Genomic DNA, 8,693 nt, shown 5'->3' with positions numbered 1-8,693 from the left:
CCCAATACCCAATTACACTTGGATAAGGCGGTGAATTCATCTTCATCGTTCAAAAATGACGAGAGATCCGCCTCCAAATCAAAAGGGTTCTTGGGTCGACGCGGAGTCAAGCTGATTGTCACAAAGGTTGGCAGATTTATTTTCTTATTCTTGTCATCATAAGCAGCTTGATACTTTGATAAATCCAAGCTTGCTGCAAGCTGAGTCGCCGCCAAGCGGGATTCTTTGACAATGCGCTGATAATCCTCTTGAGTAAATTCTAACCCGTCGTCCTTGAGCTGGGGAAAGCCTGCTGCTACTTCTTCGGGTTTTAACTCTGGAGCGTATGCTAAGCACCGACTCAATGTAGTCAGTACCCCTTTTCGGGCAGCTGACCGGGTTAGCTCACCTATCTGAGGCGGAAGGGTAGATAAGAAGCCAAGCATCTTTTTGATTGATGTTATGGGTTCCTCGGCGCCCATCACTGCCTTCACAGTCAGCATGCTTCCGGTATACAGTTGCTCTGTTAATGTGTAAATCGCCTTCAGCATCAGGACACAATCATTCTGAAAGTTGGCGGCTCTCGGACCTATATAAGGGATAATGATGGTCAGTAACTTCTTCATACTAAGTTATTATTTACAAAGTGCAAGATCAGGGTTTTGCTTCTTACCAAAGATAGCCTGTGCCATGTTGGAGATATGTTGCTTTAAACCGGCCAGCTCTTGTTGCACGGCTTCCAATTTTGCTTCAGCTTTTTCCGCTCGCTTTACCGCGGCGTCTTGATCAGCTTGAGACTTATTGTGGGCGGCCTTCAGCTTCTCCATCTCAGATAAGATCACTTGATATTTTTCTTCTGATTTTGCCCGCGCATCTTGCTGGTCGGCTAAACTTTTCTTTAAGTCGCCAAATGTCGACTCAGCTTGGGCAAGAGATTTCTGTCAAAATATATTATCAAGGGGAAAGTCTCAGAATTATAGCAAGCAACATCTCTGACACTTGGGAGGTAATGTATAATTTTTTAGACAAAATTATACAAGATCAAGACCCGGCTCATCTTTCAACAGATGACCTGGCCCTTGGGGGTTACAGGTCGAAAGGTTTTTCCTAATATCAAGACCCGGCTCATCTTTCAACAGATAACCCAGCCCTTGGGGGTTATAGGTCAAAAGATTTTTTCTAATATCAAGACCCGACTCATCTTTCAATAGATGACCCGGACCTTGGGGGTTACAGGTTGAAAGATTTTTTCTAATATCAAGACCCGACTCATCTTTCAATAGATGACCCGGCCCTTGGGGGTTACAGGTAGAAAGATTTTTCTAATATCAAGACCCGGCTCATCTTTTAACAGATGACCCGACCCTTGGGGGTTAATGAGGATGGTATGCATTAAGGCATACCTCATGTCTATTCTTCATCATATGGAGTAGACTCTTCTCCATTTCATAACTCGCCTCCAGGCGACTTGCAAAGCCGGAGCAGAGCTCTTTAAATTCAAGATTTTCATATTGAGATAGCTTGGCCTTGGAAATTTCATGTTCAATAGAAGGCTGGGTTGATGTTGATACGTGCTTCGACAAGACTGCCGAAGCCGGCTTAGAGAAGCTAGTACCAGTGATGATTACATCATCTGGATCCTCTGTCGTTTTCAACGGACTCGTCGGATTGGGCGTTTCCGTGCCTTCCTTGGGAGAATTCGGGAGATCCGCTTGGTCATCAGATTTATCCTTTGCCGGGTTATCCTGAGTCGGCACCGGTTTTTCAATAGGCTCCGGAGCTGTAGTGGAAGTTGACCCGCCAGTTTTCCTTTTCTTCGCTTGTGCCCTAAAAGAGAAGGGGCGTGCTTAAAAACATACATCATCATCATCAGGACAATGTAAGTATTATAAGAATTTACCCTGGAACGCGGATCATCGGCGGAAGAGCTGACATCACTGAGTCGCCTGACGAAGGGGGAGAATTCTGCAAAAGTAATACCTCAAGATATGAGCAAGATATAAGTATGATCCAAAAGGAAACAAAAGGGGACGCTGTTAAAGGATACCTCATTCTGCCTCTTCTTGGTAGGAGTTTTCGCTGGTAACCCGGACACCAAGTCTCTAGAATGACTCCGAGTTTTCCGGTAGGAAGCATGTTGCGTTTTCTTCAAAAGGAAATTAGGATCCAAACAAGCATTTGGGTGAGACATCGGAAGTTTCCCACAAATCCGCCTGGCCGGCTTAGGTGGAGGAGAAGATGAGTCAGAGGAAACAGAAATTACCTCTATGGAGTCTTCTTGGCTTTCGTTGCCCTCATTCTACACAAGAGATACAGAGGTGTGAACACAAAGCAATAGCAATGGATGGCAAGACAAAGAAGATAGAATTTTACCTATGAAAATACATCGCCTACTTGGGATTCGTCCGCATCAGACGGTCCGGTAACGGCGGCTTTGCCTTTGCTCTTGGATTTCTATTTTGGGGGCGGCCTGGCTTGCTTCAGGGCCACCTTTTGCGGCCTCTTGGACCAGAATTTGTCACCTTTCTGAACTGGCAATTTATTATGAGAATCAAAATTCAAGTAAGTCAGAAAGAATAAAGTAAAGGCGGGTTAAGTTATTTACCTTAGGAGCCAGGTTGATCTTGCAGAATGGCTTAAGACCTATTTGGCCACACTTGGCCAAGGGCTCGCCGGTTAGCTTCTTGATGATGGACACAATGTCATTTTCTGTCAGTGTTGTACGGAAGTAGCACTGGGGATGGTCCAAGGTGCCATCAAATTCACACATTAAGCCGTCTCGGCGACTCAAGGGGAGGATGCGCCATTCAACCCAGCAGCAGATCAGATCAATCCCGGTAAGACCATTGTTTGTTAGAGATCGTAACTCGGATAGCACCGGGATAAAATCTGACTCCTCTTCTTCAGTAAGCTTGTCTGGAAGTTTGAAGTTTGTAGGAAGGCGTTCCTCCCTATAGCCAAGGAGCTTGTTTTCACCCTCAGGAGAAGTTTCTTGGCAATAAAACCAAGACTCGCCCCAGTCTTTGGGATGGCTTGGCATGGCGAGTGATGGGAATGAGCTGTCCCTATGGCGTTGAACGTTGACACCTCCAAGTTCCAAGCTAGGGCCATTGGAAAATTCAGTCTGGCGATTCAGATGGAAAAAAATACCAGAACAAAGGAACTACAGGTTCCATCCGCAAGTAAGCTTCGCAGAACACTTGGAACTTACATAAGTTACTAATCGAGTTAGGTCCTAAGTCTTCGAGGCGGACGTTCATGAAAGTCATGGCATCTCTGAGAAATTTTGACCCTGGTGGCTTAAAACCCCGTTCGAGGTGTTCTCCAAACCCGGATTGCCATCCGATAACCTCTTTTGGGTCGAGATTTCCCGTCTTCACGCAGTCATTGAGAAAAGCTTCAGTAACTTTGGTTGGGAGCCAACCGGCTTTGAAAATGGTACCCATGGCTACAAAGGAAAAGATTACGGATAGGTTAACTCGCCGAGTGCTTACTGAGGGGCTAAAAAGGTCAATTAACTCGCCGAACATTTGTTAGGTGACTACGAGAGTCTGTTGACTCGCCAACAAGGAGTCGGGTCATAATATAAGGGCAATTTAGGAATTTCCTATTGCTCAAAAGGAGATAACTCGGAGCTTCAGAGATGTTCGCTAAAATGGTGAAGGGAGGATTTATAAACTGGTTTTATACAGCAGGCAGTACCACATAGATCTACAGAGCAGGCAAAAATGAATGAAAAAGGCCTGGATAAAGTAGAACAGCCTATGGCTAGGGTAAGAATAGCAAAGCTGATTTGACAGGAGCCTTTTTTGGATCTTCAAACAGGAGCTAATCAACTAAGGATATGGTCGATGCTACCATACCTATCATTATCATTGTGATCTAATCAACGTCTATGGAGGCATTCGAGGTGTTCTAAGAAATTGGCAATCGATGAACCTTGAGGAGCTAAGATCTACCTCTAATGGCGAAGGACTGACCTGATGGTGGCGACCGAAGACGACCATGGAAGATCCACGGCAAATGTTGCGCGCTTAGTCGGCCTGGGGATGCGTCGGACGCGGCGGCCGGAGACAGAGGTCCTCGGGCGGCGATGGGTTTCTCGGTGCAGTCGCGAGGAAGAAGGGGTCGACAAAATGGGTAGGTGGGGATGTTCCCTGCCCCCTTCCCCCAGCCTATTTATCGGGTCGGGCGCAGGGATCGAGGTGCCTCGCGCGAGAACTGACGACAGGATAAAGATTCGCTATAATGGCGCCCAAAATTTTCGGGATATCTGTGCCGAAGGATCCGTTGGGGATTGTGTCATCATTTCTTCCGAGATTAAAGGGATAAGATGATGTCAACAAGAAGCGGTTCGGCGACTTGGATATCTCCATGATAGGGTGGTGGATAAAGCGTATGATGCATAAAGAGAGCAGAGTGAGTCGCCCCTCGCTAGGTGAGAGTTGGCATGAACAGGTTCAGGTCAATCTGGGGCCTAATGTTGGGGATATTATCTGTTGTGTGACCCGCCCTAGTTGGGCCGGGTCACCAAGCGGGCGACTCATCCTTTGGCGATTCAAGCTTTGGCCTATGAGCCCAGGAGCTAGACGGCGGTTCAAGATCCTCGTGGAGAATCAATCATTGGGAAGACCTCTAAGTCTTGGAAAGCACGGCGACTTAGAGATAGAAAGAATCATGACTTGCATGATGGTAAGGACTCTTGTAAACCCTAAGGGCTTGACCTGTATATAAAGGTGAGTCCCGGGGAAGGAGAGGTCAGGTTAGAAATCATCAAGTTCTAGGTCTGGTGAGTTACGCCCTCCTTGTAATCGAAACACCATCAATACAACACAAAGCAGGACGTAGGCTTTTACCTCCTTACGAGGGGCCGAACCTGGGTAAATCTCTGTCTCGCTCCCGTTCAACCCCTTTGAGTCGCCACCAAGGTGCGATGGCTCCAACACTAAGTCCTTTCACGAGGACATCTGCCGTGATAAAACCACGACAACGTGAGTAGTTCATATCAGACCTTTGGGTCCGTAGGCGGTAGCTAGATGGCTCTCTCTCTCTCTCTCGTTTTTCTTCTCAATACAATGGTCTATTGGAGATCTATTTAATGTAACTCTTTCTTTTGCGGTGTGTTTGTTGGGATCTGATGAATTGCGAGTTTATGATTAGATCTCTGAAATTATATTCATGCTTGATAATTATAGCCTCGTATTTCTTCTCCGGTATTTGGTTTTTTCTGGCCAATTTGATCTTTTATCTTGCAATGGGAAGAGGTGCATTGTGATGGGTTCGATCTTGTGTTGCTCAATCTCAATGACAGAAAGAGACATGACACACATGTATCATTGCTATCAAAGATAAAACAATGGGGTCTATTCCTACTTGAATAGATCTTGTCTACAACGTGTCATCGTTTTTAAGGCATTACTTTGTTTCTCCATGAACTCAGTACACTAGATGCATGCTGGATAGTGGTCGATGTGTGGCGTAATAGAAGTACATGCAGGCAGAAGTCGGTCTACTTGTCTTGGACATAATGCCTATATACGTGATCATTGTCTTGAATATCGTCAAAATTATTTGCTCTTCTATCAATTGCCCAACACTAATTTGTCTACCCACCGATTGCTATTTTCTCGAGAGAAGCCACTAGTGAAACCTACGACCGCCGGGTCTATTTCACATCATCTATTTGCAATCTCTACTTTGCTATTTTCTTTTCTATTTTATATGATCTTTTATTTTAAGATCTATATATTATCAAAAAAACCAAAAATACCTTGTTGCATTCTATTTGCTATCACTTTTATTTGCATCTATCAATCTTTATTAACTTACCCACGAGGGATTGACAACCCCTCCACGCATTGGGTTGCGAGGATTTGTTATTTGTGTGCAGGTCCCGCTTACATAGTCTTGTGGATCTTCCTACTGGATCGATACTTGGTTTCATAACCGAGGGAAATACTTGTCGTTGATGTTCTACATCACCATTTAAGCTTGGAGGGAAACCAACACAAATCAGAGGGGTGTCACTCCCCCAATAAATGTGTGTACACTTTGTTCAATCTCTCAATTACCGAGAAAGCACCCTTATAATTTGTTCCATAGAAATCTAGGAGCACCTATTAAAACAATGGAGTTCATAAAATTCCACAGCCCCCACAAGACGACAAAAAACTATATTAAGATGTAAGGGAATCTCCAAAGGAGACCCTCAAAGCTCTGGCATAATTCTGGATTGTAGTGTCTTGACCGTTTTATCAACTGTCGTCGTCCAATGGGGACCTCCATCGGTCCTCAAAATGGTCCAAACATTGGGGAGCTATATTAGTGTGTGGACATCCACTTGACCAACAAAAAGCCGCAATGTGTTCCTCCTCTCTTTTCTCTCTCCAGACATGCATTGTTCCCTCTCCTCTCTCTCCTCCCAATCGGACAAATAAAGATTAATTTGTGAAAAGCATTGGATGACTCTCTCTCTCTCTCTTGCATCATGTCCACACATATAAACGGACAGCTGATACGTCTCCAACGTATCTATAATTTTTCATGGTTCCATGCTATTATCTTGTCAAACTTTGGATGTTTTGTATGCATTTTATATCTTTTTTGGGACTAAGTTATTAACTCAGTGCCAAGTGCCAGTTCCTGTTTTTTTCCGTGTTTTTGACCTTTTTCACAAGAGAATATCAAACCGAGTCCAAACGGAATAAAACCTCCGAAAATATTTTTTCGGAACAGAAGATACGCAGGGAGCTTGAGAACCAAGCCAAAGGGTCCCGGGGGAGGCCACAAGCCCCCTAGCCGCGGCCTAGGGGGGCGCGTAGCAGGCTTGTGGACCCCCCGTGGCTCCTTTGCCCTACTTCTTCTGCCTATAAATTCCCTAAAAATCTGAAACCACGGGAGAGAGCCATGAAAATACTTTTCCGCCGCCGCAAGCTTCTGTCTCCGCAAGATCCCATCTGGGCCACGTTCTGGTGCCTTGCTGGAGGGGGGATTCGGACACGGAGGGCTTCTGCATCAACACCATTGCCTCTCCGATGATGCGTGAGTAGTTCACCATAGACCTTCGGTGCATAGCTAGTAGCTAGATGGATTCTTCTCTCTCTTGGATCTTCAATACAAAGTTCTCCATGATCTTCATGGAGATCTATCCGATGTAATCCTCTTTTGCGGTGTGTTTGTCGAGATCCGATGAATTGTGGATTTATGATCAGATTATCTATGAATCTTATTTGAGTTTCCTCTGTTCTCTTATATGCACGATTTCATATCCTTGTAATTCTCTTCGAGTTGTGGGGTAGCGAGGCACGCATCGTGTTGTTGCCAGCATGAATTGTGGGTTTTGTTTAGCCAACTTGATCTATAGTTCTTGCAATGGGAGAAGTGCTTGGTTTTGGGTTCATACCGTGCGGTGTCCTCACCCAGTGACAGAAGGGGTAGCGAGGCACGCATCATGTTGTTGCCATCAAGGGTAAAAGATGGGGTCTATATCTATTGCATGAATTCATCCCTCTACATCATGTCATCTTGCTTAAGGCGTTACTATGTTTGTTGTGAACTCAATACACTAGATGCATGCTGGATAGCGGTCGATGTGTGGAGTAATAGTAGTAGATGCAGAAAGTATCGGTCTACTTGTCTCGGACATGATGCCTATATGTATGACCATTTCCTTAGATATCATCATGACTTTGCGCGGTTCTATCAATTGCTCGACAGTAATTCGTTCACCCACCATAATATTTTCTATCATGAGAGAAGCCTCTAGTGAACACTATGGCCCCCGGGTCTACTTCACATCATATTTTCAGCTCTACACTTTTACTTTGTTGCACTTTCCGCCTTCAGATCTCACCTTGCAGTTAACTGTGAAGGGATTGACAACCCCTTTCTAGTGTTGGGTGCAAGTTTGCTGTTTTTGGGCAGGTACTTTGGAGATTTGCCTTGATACTCCTACTGGATTGATGCCTTGGTTCTCAAACTGAGGAAAATACTTACTGCTACTATGCTGCATCACCATTTCCTCTTCAAGGGAAAAACCAACGCAAGCTCAAGAGGTAGCAAGAAGAATTTCTGGCACCGTTGCCGGGGAGGATCAAGTCAAGAATAGTCTCCCGTCAGCGTGCCAATTTCTGCGCCGTTGCCGGGGAGTATCAAGTCAAGAATAGTCTTCCTTCAACGTGTCAATTTCTGGCACCGGGGACTATTCTAAGTGAAGCTTATCCAAGTAACTGTCGCAAACTCATCTCTTGCTTTTACTTTTTTTTGCCTATCGTTTTCCTCTCCCGCACTTCTGAAAAACAAAAATTTACAAAAATACTTGCCTTTTTCGTTCGCCCTTTTCTTTCGCTTGTGTGCTTGTCTGCTTGCTGAAGTCACCATGACTGAAAACACCAAACTTTGTGACTTCTCGAATACTAATAATAATGATATTATTAGTACTCCGATTGCTCCCGCCACTAGTGCGGAATCATATGAAATCAATGCTGCTTTGCTGAATCTTGTTATGAAAGAGCAATTTTCTGGCCTTCCTAGTGAAGATGCCGCATCCCATCTTAATACCTTCATTGAGTTATGCGATATGCAAAAGAAGAAATATGTGGATTGATGTGATAAAATTGAAGCTATTTCCGTTCTCATTGCGAGATCGAGCAAAAACTTGGTTTTCATCTTTGCCCAAAAATAGTATTGATTCTTGGAACAAGTGCAAAGATGCT

This window comes from Hordeum vulgare, chromosome 4H (genome assembly GCF_904849725.1).
Source record: "Hordeum vulgare subsp. vulgare chromosome 4H, MorexV3_pseudomolecules_assembly, whole genome shotgun sequence".
NCBI classification, from domain to species: domain Eukaryota; kingdom Viridiplantae; phylum Streptophyta; class Magnoliopsida; order Poales; family Poaceae; genus Hordeum; species Hordeum vulgare.
Note: the sequence above shows the minus strand (reverse complement) of the source record.